This window comes from Cryptomeria japonica, unplaced genomic scaffold (genome assembly GCF_030272615.1).
Source record: "Cryptomeria japonica unplaced genomic scaffold, Sugi_1.0 HiC_scaffold_151, whole genome shotgun sequence".
NCBI lineage: Eukaryota > Viridiplantae > Streptophyta > Pinopsida > Cupressales > Cupressaceae > Cryptomeria > Cryptomeria japonica.
In genome coordinates this window covers 67,501-85,136 of record NW_026728973.1, presented here as the reverse complement: position 1 = coordinate 85,136, position 17,636 = coordinate 67,501, and the positions used below count along the sequence as shown (strand labels likewise).

General features: G+C 60.2%; 1 non-coding gene across 1 annotated transcript; it reads right to left on the bottom strand.

Moving 5' to 3' along the window:
- Window positions 1-5,783: 5,783 nt before the first annotated feature.
- Window positions 5,784-5,902, bottom strand: LOC131866606 (5S ribosomal RNA). The gene has a single exon (XR_009365207.1). It is a non-coding gene; the product is annotated as a 5S ribosomal RNA (ribosomal RNA).
- Between the last annotated feature and the right edge of the window lie 11,734 nt (window positions 5,903-17,636).

The window sequence follows — 17,636 nt, the reverse complement described above, 5'->3', positions numbered from 1 at the left end:
TGGTGGGCACCATGGTGCGCACCAAGGAGCGCTCCGAAGTGTGCTCCAAGGTGCGGCCTGCACGAAGTCGGAGCCCGGTTTGCCCCGGGTGTGCACCTCGGGTGGGCACCTTGGTGCGCATGCCTTGCCTGGGCTGCGCACCAGGGCGGGCTCAAGATGGCACCCGCGTTCCTTTTTTTTCACTATCTTTCAAAACGGAAATTTTAAAATCTCATTTTTTTTTGCCTTTTTCTGGAAATTAGTGAAGGCAGCGCATCAAAGGTGCGCACCTCGCTGCCCACCACGGTGCGCAACGCCGGTGGGCACCCGGGAGTGCTTCGAAGTGTGCTCCAAGGTGTTGCGTGCACGTTGTCGGAGCCCGGTTTGCCCCGGGTGCGCACCTCGCGTGCACCTTCGTCGGGGTGGGCACCTTGGCTTGGTTTGCCCCGGCTGCGCTCCGAAGCGGGGTTATTGGAGCGCCGCCTCTTTTTTTGTCGGAGCGTTTGGTGGGGTTTCTCGCATTGGCTCTTCCGAGGCCCGGTTGCCACCCTGGCGCGCACGAAGTCGGAAGTAGGGTTAATTGCCCGGGTGCGCACCTTTGCCAGGGTGGCACCTTACCTGGGCTGCGCACCAGGGCGGGCTCAAGATGGCACGCGCGTTCCGTTTTTTTCACTATCTTTCAAAACGGAAATTTTAAAATCTCCTTTTTTTTTTGCCTTTTCTGGAAATTAGTGAAGGCAGCGCATCAAAGGTGCGCACCTCGCTGCCCACCTTGGTGTGCTCTGAGGTGCGCACCCGGGAGCGCTACGAAGTGTGCTCCAAGGTGCGGCGTGCACGTTGTCGGAGCCCGGTTTGCCCCGGGTGCGCACCTCGCCTGCACCTTGGCCGGGGTGGGCACCTTGGCTGGGTTTGCCCAGGGTGCGCTCCGAAGCGGGGTTACTGGAGCGCCCCCTCTTTTTTTGTCAGAGAGTTTGGTGGGGTTTCTCGCATTGGCTCTTCCCAGGCCCGGTTGTTGGGTGCGCTCCCACCCTGGCGCGCGCGAAGTTGGAAGTTGGGTTAATTGCCCGGGCGCGCACCTTCGCCAGGGTGGGCACCTTGGTGCGCAAACCTTGGCTGGGCTGCGCACCAGGGCGGGCTCAAGATGGCACCAGCATTCCCTTTTTCTCACTATCTTTCAAAACGGAAATTTTAAAATCTCGTTTTTTTTTTGCCTTTTATGGAAATTAGTGAAGGCATCGCATCAAAGGTGCGCACCTCGCTGCCCACCTTGGTGTGCTCCGAGGTGCCCACCACGGTGCGCAACGCCGGTGCGAACCCGGGAGCGCCCCGATGTGTGCTCCAAGGTGCGGCGTGCACGAAGTCGGACCCCGGTTTGCCCCGGGTGCGCACCTCGCGTGCACCTTGGTGCGCACACCTTGGCTGGGTTGCGCGGCCTGGTGGGCACCATGGTGCGCACCAAGGAGCGCTCCGAAGTGTGCTCCAAGGTGCGGCGTGCACGAAGTCGGAGCCCGGTTTGCCCCGGGTGCGCACCTTCGCCGCGGTGGGCACCATGGCGTGCACGAAGTCGGAGCCCGGTTTGCCCCGGGTGCGCACCTCGCGTGCACCTTCGCCGGGGTGGGCACCTCGGCTGGGTTGCGCGCCCTGGTGCGCACCAAGGAGCGCTCTGAAGTGTGCTCCAAGGTGCGGCGTGCACGAAGTCGGAGCCCGGTTTGCCCCGGGTGTGCACCTCGCGTGCACCTTCGCTGCGGTGGGCACCTTGGCTGGGTTGCGCGCCTTGGTGGGCACCATGCAGTGCACGAAGTCGGAGCCCGGTTTGCCCCGGGCGCGCACCTCCGCCAGGGTGGGCACCTTGGTGCGCACAACTTGCCTGGGCTGCGCACCAGGAAGGGCTCAAGATGGCACCCGCGTTCCGTTTTTTTCACTATCTTTCAGAACGGAAATTTTAAAATATCGTTTTTTTTTGCCTTTTCTGGAAATTAGTGAAGGCAGCGCATCAAAGGTGCGCAACGCTGGTGCGAACCTGGGAGCGCTCCGATGTGTGCTCCAAGGTGCGGCGTGCACGAAGTCGGACCCCGGTTTGCCCCGGGTGCGCACCTCGCGTGCACCTTGGTGCGCACACCTTGGCTGGGTTGCGCGCCCTGGTGGGCACCATGGTGCGCACCAAGGAGCGCTCCGAAGTGTGCTCCAAGGTGCGGCGTGCACGAAGTCGGAGCCCGGTTTGCCCCGGGTGCGCACCTCGCGTGCACCTTCGCCGCGGTGGGCACCATGGCGTGCACGAAGTCGGAGCCCGGTTTGCCCCGGGTGCGCACCTCGCGTGCACCTTCGCCGGGGTGGGCACCTTGGTGTGCAGACCTTGGCTGGGTTGCGCGCCCTGGTGGGCACCATGGTGCGCACCAAGGAGCGCTCCGAAGTGTGCTCCAAGGTGCGGCCTGCACGAAGTCGGAGCCCGGTTTGCCCCGGGTGTGCACCTCGGGTGGGCACCTTGGTGCGCATGCCTTGCCTGGGCTGCGCACCAGGGCGGGCTCAAGATGGCACCCGCGTTCCTTTTTTTTCACTATCTTTCAAAACGGAAATTTTAAAATCTCATTTTTTTTTGCCTTTTTCTGGAAATTAGTGAAGGCAGCGCATCAAAGGTGCGCACCTCGCTGCCCACCACGGTGCGCAACGCCGGTGGGCACCCGGGAGTGCTTCGAAGTGTGCTCCAAGGTGCTGCGTGCACGTTGTCGGAGCCCGGTTTGCCCCGGGTGCGCACCTCGCGTGCACCTTCGTCGGGGTGGGCACCTTGGCTGGGTTTGCCCCGGCTGCGCTCCGAAGCGGGGTTATTGGAGCGCCGCCTCTTTTTTTGTCGGAGCGTTTGGTGGGGTTTCTCGCATTGGCTCTTCCGAGGCCCGGTTGCCACCCTGGCGCGCACGAAGTCGGAAGTAGGGTTAATTGCCCGGGTGCGCACCTTTGCCAGGGTGGGCACCTTACCTGGGCTGCGCACCAGGGCGGGCTCAAGATGGCACGCGCGTTCCGTTTTTTTCACTATCTTTCAAAACGGAAATTTTAAAATCTCCTTTTTTTTTTGCCTTTTCTGGAAATTAGTGAAGGCAGCGCATCAAAGGTGCGCACCTCGCTGCCCACCTTGGTGTGCTCTGAGGTGCGCACCCGGGAGCGCTACGAAGTGTGCTCCAAGGTGCGGCGTGCACGTTGTCGGAGCCCGGTTTGCCCCGGGTGCGCACCTCGCCTGCACCTTGGCCGGGGTGGGCACCTTGGCTGGGTTTGCCCAGGGTGCGCTCCGAAGCGGGGTTACTGGAGCGCCCCCTCTTTTTTTGTCAGAGCGTTTGGTGGGGTTTCTCGCATTGGCTCTTCCCAGGCCCGGTTGTTGGGTGCGCTCCCACCCTGGCGCGCGCGAAGTTGGAAGTTGGGTTAATTGCCCGGGCGCGCACCTTCGCCAGGGTGGGCACCTTGGTGCGCACACCTTGGCTGGGCTGCGCACCAGGGCGGGCTCAAGATGGCACCAGCATTCCCTTTTTCTCACTATCTTTCAAAACGGAAATTTTAAAATCTCGTTTTTTTTTTGCCTTTTATGGAAATTAGTGAAGGCATCGCATCAAAGGTGCGCACCTCGCTGCCCACCTTGGTGTGCTCCGAGGTGCCCACCACGGTGCGCAACGCCGGTGCGAACCCGGGAGCGCCCCGATGTGTGCTCCAAGGTGCGGCGTGCACGAAGTCGGACCCCGGTTTGCCCCGGGTGCGCACCTCGCGTGCACCTTGGTGCGCACACCTTGGCTGGGTTGCGCGGCCTGGTGGGCACCATGGTGCGCACCAAGGAGCGCTCCGAAGTGTGCTCCAAGGTGCGGCGTGCACGAAGTCGGAGCCCGGTTTGCCCCGGGTACGCACCTCGCGTGCACCTTCGCCGGGGTGGGCACCTCGGCTGGGTTGCGCGCCCTGGTGCGCACCAAGGAGCGCTCCGAAGTGTGCTCCAAGGTGCGGCGTGCACGAAGTCGGAGCCCGGTTTGCCCCGGGTGCGCACCTTCGCCGCGGTGCGCACCATGGCGTGCACGAAGTCGGAGCCCGGTTTGCCCCGGGTGCGCACCTCGCGTGCACCTTCGGCGGGGTTGCGCGCCCTGGTGGGCACCATGGTGCGCACCAAGGAGCGCTCCGAAGTGTGCTCCAAGGTGCGGCGTGCACGAAGTCGGAGCCCGGTTTGCCCCGGGTGCGCACCTCGCGTGCACCTTCGGCGGGGTTGCGCGCCCTGGTGGGCACCATGGTGCGCACCAAGGAGCGCTCCGAAGTGTGCTCCAAGGTGCGGCGTGCACGAAGTCGGAGCCCGGTTTGCCCCGGGTGCGCACCTCGCGTGCACCTTCGCCGCGGTGGGCACCATGGCGTGCACGAAGTCGGAGCCCGGTTTGCCCCGGGTGCGCACCTCGCGTGCACCTTCGCCGGGGTGGGCACCTCGGCTGGGTTGCGCGCCCTGGTGCGCACCAAGGAGCGCTCCGAAGTGTGCTCCAAGGTGCGGCGTGCACGAAGTCGGAGCCCGGTTTGCCCCGGGTGCGCACCTCGCGTGCACCTTCGCCAGGGTGGGCACCTCGGTGCGCACACCTTCTCAATGTTTTCTTGCCTTTTCTGGAAATTGGTGAAGGCAGCGCATCAAAGGTGCGCACCTCGGTGTGCTCCGAGGTGCGAACCCGAGAGCGCTCCGAGGTGCCCACGAAGTCGAAAGTCGGGTTAATTGCATTGTTTTCCCCGGGTGCGCTCCGAGGTGCGCAACATCGGCGCGCACCAAGGAGGGCTCCGAAGTGTGCTCCAAGGTGCGCACGATGGCGTGCACCTCTGGTGCGCACGATTCGGAGCTCGGTTTGACCGGGGTGCGCACACCTTGGCTGGGTTGCGCACCTTTTGTGCGCTCCAAGGTGCGCACGAAGTCGGAGCTCGGTTTGCCCCGGGTGCGCACCTTCGCCAGGGTGCGCACCTTGATGCGCACGCCTTGGCTGGGCTGCGCACCTTGGTGGGCGCCATGGTGCGCACCTTTCGTGCGCTCCAAGGTGCGCACGAAGTCGGAGCTCGGTTTGCCCCGGGTGCGCACCTTGGTGGGCGCCATGGTGCACTCCGAGGTGCCCAAGATTGGTGCGCACCAAGGAGCGCTCCGAAGTGCGCTCCAAGGTGCGCGCGAAGTCGAAAGTTGGGTTAATTGTCCGGTTTGCCTCGGGTGCGCACCTTGCGTGCACCTTTGCCAGGGTGGGCGCCTTGGTGCGCACACCTTGGCTGGGCTGCGCACACCTTGGCACCCGCGTTTCCTTCATTTTAAATTTTTTTTTTTTACAATCTCTCAAGTGGGAAATTCTATAATCTCAACTTTTTTTGCCTTTTCAGGAAACTTTTGAATGGAGCGCATCATTGGTGCGCTCCGAAGTGTGCTCCAAAGCTCTCTCCAGCTGCGTGCACCTGCCCTGGCCGCGCACCCGGCCCCGCCCAGCTTCGCTCACCTGTCCCGGGCGTCTGGTGCGGAACCTTAGAGTAAGAAACATCACCGTGCACCTTGGCCAACGTGCGCGACTCGACCGAGCGCGCACTGGCCGAGGTGCACACCGATTTCACCTGGGTGCGCGCGCAGCACCTCGGGCGCACCGGGGTGCGCGCACAACGCCCGGGTTGCACCGTGGCCTGTGTGCTCGGGGTGCCTCGGGTGCGCGCTCGGTGTCGCCCCCCGCGCGCGCGGTAGTGCGGGCAGCGCACCCCGGCCCGGCCCGGCCCCGACGAGAACGCAAACGGGCAAAAGGTTTATTCAAATAGCATTGCGATGCCCGGCGAAAAACTAAAAAAGGGTGCAACACCGGGACTTCCCGGGAGGTCACCCATCCCAGTACTACTCCGGCCCAAGCGCGCTTAACTGCGGAGTTCTGATGGGATCCGGTGCACTAATGCTGGTATGATCGCACCCGTTATGAGCTTGTCGCAGTGTGTACTTAGCAAACCGCGACCCACGTGCGAATCCACCCCGGCCACCCACCCCCGTCGAGGTGCACACCCTCCCTCGCGAAGTGCGCCCCGTTCGCCAAGTGTGAGCCCTGCCCGGGTGCGCGCACCTTGCTAGGGCGTCGGGTGTGCACCCGGCCCGGCCTACGTGCGTGCACCTGGAGGGGGCGTCGTGTGCGTGCAGTGTCCCGTCTGCAACGCGGTGCCCACACACCACCTCGGGCGCAACGACCTGCGCTCACATGTGGGCCGAGTGCACCTTGGTGCATGTTCGGGGCGCCTCGGGTGCACGCTCGATCTTGCCCCGGTGCACCAAGGCGCTCGGTTTGCCCCGGGTGCGCACTTGGTGCAAGGTGGGCACCCAAAATAGGGATCAAGCACCAAAACACAAGTTTCGGGATGCAAAATGGGACCCAAGGACCACAAATGCGTTCCAAGACCCATGATGGGTCCACGAGAACAAAAATGTGTTCCGAGACTTAATAAACAAATATTGGGTTTTAGGAGAAGAAACATGCTCTGATGCCCAAAACGAGAATCGACCCCGAAAAGGCCACAGGCCAAAAGTGGGATGCGAGACAAAAAAAAATGGGACCCGAGGACCAAAATTGGGTTCCCAGGTCGAAGACAGGGCAACCGGACAAGAAACGACCTCTAAGGCTCGAAATGAGTCCCGACGACTAAAACTTGACAAGAAGCACCCATCAGGCACCCAACTCGACACCCATGGGATGCCGACCCACCCGGGCTTCCACCTAGCACACCTTGGCACCCACCCACCCTCGCACCCAACCTCGCACCCAACTTAGCACCTTTGAACCCACATTGGCACTCACCCTGACCCTGGCACCTTGGAACCCACATTGGCACTCACCTTGACCCTGGCACCCACCTTTGCACTCACCTTGGGACCCACCCTGGCTCCCACCTCGGCACCCACCCAGACACCCACCTTGGTTCCTTGGCACCCACCTTGGATCCTTGGCACCCACCCCGACACCCACCTTGGCACGCAACTTGGCTACTTGCCACCCACCTTGGCTCCTTGACGCCCACCCCGACAACCACCCCGTGACCTACCCTGGCTAGGGTTGGTGCACACCCACCCTGGTGCCCACCTTGGCACCCACCCTATGACCCACCTTGGCACGCACCTTAGTACCCACCCCGTTACCCACCCTAGGACCCACCCCGTGACCCACCTTGGCCAGGGTGGGTGCACCCACCCTGGTGCCCACCTTGGCACCCACCCATCCTAGCACCCAGCCTGTGACCGGGCTTGGAACCCAACCTTGCACCCGCACCCGTCTTGGCCAGTGTGGGTGCGCACCCATCCTGGCACCCACGTTGTGACACACCCTTTAACCCACGCACCCTAGCACCCACGTTGGCACCCACCTTGGAACCCAACCTAGCAACTTGGCACCCACCCCGTGACCCACCTTGGCATCCACCATAGCAGTCGCCGACTTGGCACCCACCTCGGCACCCACCTTGACACTTGTGGACCCACCTTGCCACTCACCCTAGCATCGACCCATCCTAGCACCCACCCTGGCACCTTTGCACCCTAGCACTCACCCATCCTAGCACCTAACCTGTGACCCACCTTGACACTCACCCTCGCACCCACCTTGGAACCCAACCTAGCACCCACCCACCCTGACACCAACCCTAGCACCTACCCACCCTTGCACCCACCCTGTGACCCATCTTGGCACCCACCCATCCTACCACTCAACCTATCACCCACCTTCTCACCCACCTTGGCATCCACCTTAGCACCCACCCACACTGGCACCTTGGCACCCACCTCGGGCAAGGTGGGTGCACACCCACCCTGGCACCCAATTTAGAACCCACCGAGCATGTTACCCACCTTGGCACCCACATTGCAGCCCACCCTAGTACCCACCCTATGACCCACATTGGCATCCACACCCTAGCACCCAGGCACCTCGACACCCGCCTTGACACCCACCCTAGCACTGAACCTGTGACCCACCTTGGAACTCACCCTAGAACCCACCCACCCTGTGAACCACCTTGGCATCCACCTTAGCACCCACCCACCTTGGCACCCACTCTAGCACTCACCCATCCTAACACCCAACTTGTTACCCACCTTGGCACCCGCCCTCGCGTCCACCTTGAAACCCACCCTAGCACCCACCCACGCAGGAGCCCACCTTGGCACCCAACCTAACACCCACGCATCCTGGCACCCAACTTGTGACCCACCTTGGAACCCACCCTAGTACCCACCTTTGAACCCACTATATCACCAACCCACCTTGGCACCCACCCTATGACCCTCTTTGGAATCCACCCTAGCACGCACCCACCCTGGCACCCACCATGGAGCGCACCCTAGCACCCACCCACCTCGGCACGCACCTCAACACCCACCTTGGTGTGCGCACTGCGCCAACCTCTCAAAGACCCTATGTGGTGCGCTCCAAAGTGTACACCTTTGGTGCGCTCCAAGGTGCGCACCTTTGGTGCACACCGAGGTGCACACCAAAGTGTGCACCGAGGTGAGCACCAAAGTGCACTCCAGGGTGCACACCAAGGCGTGCACCTTTGGTGCGGTCAATGCAAACGAATTCGGAAGTTGGGGTCGATGTCCTAATCGCTGCTGCAGACTACACGTATGAGAATCGGACAAATAGCTTTATATAGGGGAGGTGTTGCGTTTGATGGGTCGACTCCCCTGGTTGTGTGCACTGCACCAACTTCAAAGACCCTGTCTTGTTTAAGAAGTCAAAAGTTGGGGTGGATGTCCTAATCATTGCTGCAGTCTACGCATGTATGAGAATCAGACAAATAGCTTATATAGGGGAGGTGTTGCATTCGGTGGGTTGACTCCCCTGGTTGTGCGCACTGCGCCAACCTCAAAGACCCCGCATAGCAGAAGAAGTCGGAAGTCGGATTTTGGTGAGCACCAAGGCGTGCACCTTTGGTGCGGTCAACGCAGACGAATTCAGAAGTTGGGGTGGATGTCCTAATCGTTGTTGCAGGCTACACATGTATGAGAATCAGACAAATAGCTTATATAGGGGAGGTGTTGGGTTTGATGGGTCAACTCCCTTGGTTGTGCGCATTACGCCAACCTCAAAGACCTTGTTTTCGTTAAGAAGTCAAAAGTTGGGGTCAATGTCCTAATGGCTCCTGCAGGCTACACATGTATGAGAATCGGACAAATAGCTTATATAGGGGAGGTGTTGGGTTTGATGGGTCGACTCCCCTGGTTGTGCGCATTACGTCAACCTCAAAGACCTTGTTTTCGTTAAGAAGTCAAAAGTTGGGGTCGATGTCCTAATTGCTCCTGTAGACTACACATGTATGAGAATCAGACAAATAGCTTATATAGGGGAGGTGTTGGGTTTGATGGGTTGACTCCCCTAGTTGTTCGCATTACACCAACCTCAAAGACCTTGTTTTCGTTTAGAAGCCGAAAGTTGGGGTCGATGTCCTAATTGCTCCTGCAGGCTACGCATGTATGAGAATCAGACAAATAGCTTATATAGGGGAGGTGTTGGGTTTGATGGGTCGACTCCCCTGGTTGTGCGCATTGCGCCAACCTCAAAGACCCTGCATTGCGGATGAAGTCGAAAGTCAGAGTTTGGTGTGCTACAAGGTGTGGTCGAAGGTGCTCACCTAGGTGTGCACCTTTGGAGCACAGGAAAAGTGCCCTCCAAAAGTGCGCACCTTTGGAGTGCACAAAAGTGCCCTCCAAAAGTGCGCACCTTTGGAGCGCAGAAAAGTGCCCTCCAAAAAGTGCCCTCCAAAAGTGCGCACCTTTGGAGCGCAGAAAAGTGCCCTCCAAAAAGTGCCCTCCAAAAGTGCGCACCTTTGGAGCGCAGAAAAGTGCCCTCCAAAAAGTGCCCTCCAAAAGTGCGCACCTTTGGAGCGCAGAAAAGTGCCCTCCAAAAAGTGCCCTCCAAAAGTGCGCACCTTTGGAGCGCAGAAAAGTGCCCTCCAAAAAGTGCCCTCCAAAAGTGCGCACCTTTGGAGCGCAGAAAAGTGCCCTCCAAAAAGTGCCCTCCAAAAGTGCGCACCTTTGGAGCGCAGAAAAGTGCCCTCCAAAAAGTGCCCTCCAAAAGTGCGCACCTTTGGAGCGCAGAAAAGTGCCCTCCAAAAAGTGCCCTCCAAAAGTGCGCACCTTTGGAGCGCAGAAAAGTGCCCTCCAAAAAGTGCCCTCCAAAAGTGCGCACCTTTGGAGCGCAGAAAAGTGCCCTCCAAAAAGTGCCCTCCAAAAGTGCGCACCTTTGGAGCGCAGAAAAGTGCCCTCCAAAAGTGCGCACCTTTGGAGCGCACAAAAGTGCCCTCCAAAAGTGCGCACTTTTGGTGCGCACCAAGGCGCTGGTTCGGTCGTTGCAGGCGAGTTCGGAAGTTGGGGTCGATGTCCTGAGCGGAGGTGCAAACTACACAGGTGTCGGAATCGGACAAATAGCTTATATAGGGGAGGTGTATGCTTCGATGGGTCGACTCCCCAGGTTGAGCGCACCGCGCCAACCTCAAAGACCCTACGGTATGGATGAAGTCGGAAGTTGGGTCCGATGACCGATTCGATTAGTAGGTATGCTCATGAGGTCGGAATTTGGGTCCGATGACCTGCCATGTGCAGGAAGGCGAATGTTGACACTGTGCGTTGCAAGGTGCACACCAAGGCGCTGGTGCGGTCTTTTTAGTCGAGTTCGGAAGTTGGGGTCGATGTCCTGATCGGAGGTGCAAGCTACACAGGTGTGGGAATCGGACAAATAGCTTATATAGGGGAGGTGTATGCTTCGTTGGGTCGACTCCCCGGGTTGAGCGCACCGCGCCAACCTCAAAGACCCTACGGTATGGATGAAGTCGGAAGTTGGGTCCGATGACCGATTCGATATGTAGGCATACTCGCGAGGTCGGAATTTGGGTCCGATGACCTGCCACGTGCAGGAAGGCGAATGTTGGCACTGTGCGTTGCAAGGTGCGCACCAAGGCGCTGGTTCGGTCGTTGGAGGCGAGTTCGGAAGTTGGGGTCGATGTCTTGATCGGAGGTGCAAACTACACAGGTGTGGGAATCGGACAAATAGCTTATATAGGGGAGGTGTATGCTTCGTTGGGTCGACTCCCCGGGTTGAGCGCACCGCGCCAACCTCAAAGACCCTACGGTATGGATGAAGTCGGAAGTTGGGTCCGATGACCGATTCGATATGTAGGCATACTCGCGAGGTCGGAATTTGGGTCCGATGACCTGCCATGTGCAGGAAGGCGAATGTTGGGACTGTGCGTCGCAAGGTGCGCACCAAGGCGCTGGTGCCGTCGTTGCAGTCGAGTTCGGAAGTTGGGGTCGATGTCCTGGTCAGAGGTGCAAACTACACAGGTGTGGGAATCGGACAAATAGCTTATATAGGGGAGGTGTATGCTTCGATGGGTCGACTCCCTGGGTTGAGCGCACCGCGCCAACCTCAAAGACCCTACAGTATGGATGAAGTCGGAAGTTGGGTCCGATGACCGATTCGATACGTAGGCATATTGGCGAGGTCTGAATTTGTGTCCGATGACCTGCCATGCGCAGGAAGGCGGAATTTGGGTCCGATGACCGAGTTGATGGCGTGCCATGCGCAGAAAGGCGGAATTTGGGTCCGATGACCGAGTTGATGTTGATGGCCCGCCATGCACAGGAAGGCGGAATTTGGGTCCGATGACCGATTTGAAGGCGTGCCATACGCAAAAAGGCGGAGTTTGGGTCCGATGACCGAGTTGATATTGATGGCCCGCCATGCGCAGGAAGGCGGAATTTGGGTCCGATGACCTGACATACGCATGGAGTCCGACTCGGGGGCCGATGTTCGATTCGATGACTTGCATTGTGGGTAAAGTCGGAAGTTGTGGTCTTTGACCCGATTCGATGACCAGACTTCGGCTGCTTGAGAATCGGACAAATAACTTATATAGGGGAGGTAGTGTTCTCGAGCATCCTCCCCCCGTGCCCGTTTATGTCGATTGATGCTGGTGCTCGACTGGTTGGAGCGCTCGGATGCAAAAATCTTGCACCAGGATTTATCGATTGTGATGGACACGGCAAGTCTCCTGATTGCTATGCAGGAGCTCATCGTGAATCTCTATGCGGCCTTGGTATGGACTCGACCTGCGGAATGGTTCGGCAATGGTAGTCGCTCCAACACGTCCTTGCAATGGCCACAGAGGTGATTCGACTAGAGCTCCAGTCTAGCTTTTGGGTTGCTTGGCGGACTGGTATAGCCGCGATCGAGTTCCGGCCATGAACGTTTTAGATAGCTCTTGGGCTTTCTGGGACGGAAGTCGGAAGTTTGGGCTGTTGTCCGATTTGATGACCATTCTTCGGATGTGTGAGAATCGGACAAATAACTTATATAGGGGACTGTGTTGTCTCACGCAGCCCCCTCCGTGCCCCTCTATCTCGACCGATGTTGGTGCTTGAAAGGGTTGGGATCGCTCGGATTTATAAACGTGCACCACCATTTGTCGAGTGTGAGGGACGCGGCAGGTCTCCTAAATGCTATGCGGGCGCTCTCTGAGAATCTCTATCCGGCCTCGACACAGACTAGTCTTGCTGAATGGTTTGGCACTGGTAGTCGATCCAACACGTCGTTGTTGTGGCCGCCTAGGCGATTCGATTCGAGCCCCCGTCTAGCTTTTGGGTTGCTTGGCGGATTTTGCCCTATCCGCAAGTGAGCTCGGTCCCTAAACGTTCGAGAAACCCGATTGCTATGCGCCGACTCTCTTTCTTGCGAGCCTCCATCTAGCTTTTGGGTCTCTACGGAACGGAAGTCGGAATCTGGGACCGTTGTTTGATTCGACGAGGCAGACTACGGTTGTGCGAGAATCGGACAAATAACTTATATAGGGGAGGTGTTGACTGGAGCATTCTCCCCCGTGCCCCTCTAACTCGACCAATGCTGGCGCTCGAACGGTGGTAGCGCTCGGATTTTCATTGAGCGCCAGCATTGGTCGATTTAGAGGGGCATGCGAGATTCCCGAATGCTATGCGAGGGCTCTAACGGAAATGTCTATTGGTTTCGGTATGGATGCAATTGCGAGTGGTTCGGCAAAGGTAGTCGTTCCGATGCGTCCATGTCGTGGCCAAATCGATAATTCGATTTGAGCCCTCGTATAGCATTTGGGTCTCTCGATGTGATTCCGCATTCCAGTCCCTTTGGGCACTGCTTGAGCCGCATCCCAGGGGGTTCCCTTCCCAATAATCTGCCTCGCAACCCGATTGCTATGCGGTGAGGCTCCTCGGCCGCCTCGGAACTATCTGTGTATCAGACGCATCGCGGGATAAGGGGTTGGCAACGGTAGTCGCCCCAAGCGCGTCCGATGCTTGGACCATTCCGAGGCGGCCCTGAAGCCTCTTCCGTCTAGCCGTTGGGTCCTTCTCGCCGCATCCCTCGCCTCGCACCCCGATTGCTATGCGGTGAGGCTCCTCGGCCGCCTCGGAACTATCTGTGTATCGGACGCGTCGCGGGATAAGGGGTTGTCACTGGTAGTCGCCCCAAGCGCGTCCGATGCTTGGACCATTCCGAGGCGGCCCTGAAGCCTCTTCCGTCTAGCCGTTGGGTCCTTCTCGCCGCATCCCTCGCCTCGCACCCCGATTGCTATGCGGTGAGGCTCCTCGGCCGCCTCGGAACTATCTGTGTATCGGACGCGTCGCGGGATAAGGGGTTGTCATTGGTAGTCGCCCCAAGCGCGTCCGATGCTTGGACCATTCCGAGGCGGCCCTGAAGCCTCTTCCGTCTAGCCGTTGGGTCCTTCTCGCCGCATCCCTCGCCTCGCACCCCGATTGCTATGCGGTGAGGCTCCTCGGCCGCCTCGGAACTATCTGTGTATCGGACGCGTCGCGGGATAAGGGGTTGTCACTGGTAGTCGCCCCAAGCGCGTCCGATGCTTGGACCATTCCGAGGCGGCCCTGAAGCCTCTTCCGTCTAGCCGTTGGGTCCTTCTCGCCGCATCCCTCGCCTCGCACCCCGATTGCTATGCGGTGAGGCTCCTCGGCCGCCTCGGAACTATCTGTGTATCGGACGCGTCGCGGGATAAGGGGTTGTCACTGGTAGTCGCCCCAAGCGCGTTCGATGCTTGGACCATTCCGAGGCGGCCCTGAAGCCTCTTCCGTCTAGCCGTTGGGTCCTTCTCGCCGCATCCCTCGCCTCGCACCCCGATTGCTATGCGGTGAGGCTCCTCGGCCGCCTTGGAACTATCTGTGTATCGGACGCGTCGCGGGATAAGGGGTTGTCACTGGTAGTCGCCCCAAGCGCGTCCGATGCTTGGACCATTCCGAGGCGGACCCGAAGCCTCTTCCGTCTAGCCGTTGGGTCCTTCTCGCCGCATCCTTCGCCTCGCACCCCGATTGCTATGCGGTGAGGCTCCTCGGCCGCCTCGGAACTATCTGTGTATCGGACGCGTCGCGGGATAAGGGGTTGTCACTGGTAGTCGCCCCAAGCGCGTCCGATGCTTGGACCATTCCGAGGCGGACCCGAAGCCTCTTCCGTCTAGCCGTTGGGTCCTTCTCGCCGCATCCCTCGCCTCGCACCCCGATTGCTATGCGGTGAGGCTCCTCGGCCGCCTTGGAACTATCTGTGTATCGGACGCGTCGCGGGATAAGGGGTTGTCACTGGTAGTCGCCCCAAGCGCGTCCGATGCTTGGACCATTCCGAGGCGGACCCGAAGCCTCTTCCGTCTAGCCGTTGGGTCCTTCTCGCCGCATCCCTCGCCTCGCACCCCGATTGCTATGTGGTGAGGCTCCTCGGCCGCCTTGGAACTATCTGTGTATCGGACGCGTCGCGGGATAAGGGGTTGTCACTGGTAGTCGCCCCAAGCGCGTCCGATGCTTGGACCATTCCGAGGCGGACCCGAAGCCTCTTCCGTCTAGCCGTTGGGTCCTTCTCGCCGCATCCCTCGCCTCGCACCCCGATTGCTATGCGGTGAGGCTCCTCGGCCGCCTTGGAACTATCTGTGTATCGGACGCGTCGCGGGATAAGGGGTTGTCACTGGTAGTCGCCCCAAGCGCGTCCGATGCTTGGACCATTCCGAGGCGGCCCCGAAGCCTCTTCCGTGTAGCCGTTGGGTCCTTCTCGCCGCATCCCTCGCCTCGCACCCCGATTGCTATGCGGTGAGGCTCCTCGGCCGCCTTGGAACTATCTGTGTATCGGACGCGTCGCGGGATAAGGGGTTGTCACTGGTAGTCGCCCCAAGCGCGTCCGATGCTTGGACCATTCCGAGGCGGCCCCGAAGCCTCTTCCGTGTAGCCGTTGGGTCCTTCTCGCCGCATCCCTCGCCTCGCACCCCGATTGCTATGCGGTGAGGCTCCTCGGCCGCCTTGGAACTATCTGTGTATCGGACGCGTCGCGGGATAAGGGGTTGTCACTGGTAGTCGCCCCAAGCGCGTCCGATGCTTGGACCATTCCGAGGCGGACCTGAAGCCTCTTCCCTCTAGCCGTTGGGGCTTTCTCGCCGCATCCCTCGCCTCGCACCCTGATTGCTATGCTGTGAGGCTCCTCGGCCGCCTTGGAACTATCTGTGTATCGGACGCATCGCGGGATAAGGGGTTGGCAGTGGTAGTCGCCCCAAGCGCATCCGATGCTTGGACCATTCCGAGGCGGCCCTGCAGCCTCTTCCGTCTAGCCGTTGGGGCCATCTCGCCGCATCCCCCACCTCGCACCACGATTGCTATGCGGTGAGGCTCCTTGGCCGCCTCGGAACTATCTGTGTATCGGACGCATCGCGGGATAAGGGGTTGTCACTGGTAGTCGCCCCAAGCGCGTCCGATGCTTGGACTATTCCGAGGCGGCCCTGCAGCCTCTTCCGTCTAGCCGTTGGGGCCATCTCGCCGCATCCCCCACCTCCTCGGCCGCCTCGGAACTATCTGTGTATCGGACGCATCGCGGGATAAGGGGTTGGCAGTGGTAGTCGCCCCAAGCGCGTCCGATGCTTGGACTATTCCGAGGCAGCCCTGCAGCCTCTTCCGTCTAGCCTTTGGGGCCATCTCGCCGCATCCCTCGCCTCGCACCCCGATTGCTATGCGGTGAGGCTCCTCGGCCGCCTGGGAACTATCTTCGTATCGGACGCATCGCGGGATAAGGGGTTGTCACTGGTAGTCGCCCCAAGCGCGTCCGATGCTTGGACTATTCCGAGGCGGCCCTGTGGCCTCTTCCGTCTAGCCGTTGGGGCCATCTCGCCGCATCCCCCACCTCGCACCCCGATTGCTATGCGGTGAGGCTCTTCGGCCGCCTTGGAACTATCTTCGTATCGGACGCATCGCGGGATAAGGGGTTGTCACTGGTAGTGGCCCCAAGCGCGTCCGATGCTTGGACTATTCCGAGGCGGCCCTGCAGCCTCTTCCGTCTAGCCGTTGGGGCCATCTCGCCGCATCCCCCACCTCGCACCCCGATTGCTATGCGGTGAGGCTCCTCGGCCGCCTTGGAACTATCTTCGTATCGGACGCATCGCGGGATAAGGGGTTGTCACTGGTAGTCGCCCCAAGCGCGTCCGATGCTTGGACTATTCCGACGCGGCCCTGTGGCCTCTTCCGTCCAGCCGTTGGGGCCATCTCGCCGCATCCCCCACCTCGCACCCCGATTGCTATGCGGTGAGGCTCCTCGGCCGCCTTGGAACCATCTTCGTATCGGACGCATCGCGGGATAGGGGGCTGTCACTGGTAGTCGCCCCAAGCGTGTCCGATGCTTGGACCATTCCTAGGCGGCCCTGAAGCCTCTTCCGTCTAGCCGTTGGGGCCTTCCCGCCCCATCCCTCGCCTCGCACCCCCGATTGCTATGCGGTGAGGCTCCTCGGCCGCCTTGGAACCATCTGTGTATCGGACGCATCGCGGGATAAGGGGTTGGCACTGGCAGTCGCCCCAAGCGCGTCCGATGCTTGGACCATTCCGAGGTGGCCCTGAAGCCTCTTCCGTCTAGCCGTTGGGGCCTTCCCGCCCCATCCCTCGCCTCGCACCCCGATTGATATGCGGTGAGGCTCCTCGGCCGCCTTGGAACTATCTGTGTATCGGACGCATCGCGGGATAAGGGGTTGGCACTGGTAGTCGTCCCAATCGCATCCGATGCTTGGACCATTCCGAGGCGGCCCTGCAGCCTCTTCCGTTTAGCCGTCGGGGCCTTCCCGCCGCATCCCTCGCCTCGCATCCCGATTCCTATGCGGTGAGTCTTCTCGGCCGCCGCGGAACTATACCTGTTATTGCTACTGCATCCTTCGGCTGGTAACCTCCTCTGCCGCCTTGGAACGTTCTCTTTGTCGGACGCGTCGCGGGATAAGGGGTTGGCACTGGTAGTCGCCCCAAGCGCGCCCGATGCATAGACCGCTCCGAGTCGACCTTGCTTTCAGCCTCTCACATGCATAGACCTCTCTGAGTCGACCCTGCAGCCTCTCACGTTTAGCCTTTGGAATCTCGCCTCACAACATGATTGCTATCCTTGATGCATCCCTTGCCTCGAGCCCTGATTGCTTTCTTGGCTGCATCCCTCCTCTCCTCACAGCCCGGTTGTCATCACTGCTTCATCCGTCGCTTCATGCATTCTGGCTGCTGGGCCCTTCCCACCGCACACCTCGATTGCTATCTCTTCTGCATCACACACCCCGATTGCTATCTCTGCTACATCCCTCGGCTCTCACTTCTGCATCCTTCGCCTCACACCTCGATTGCTATCAATGCTGCATCCGTA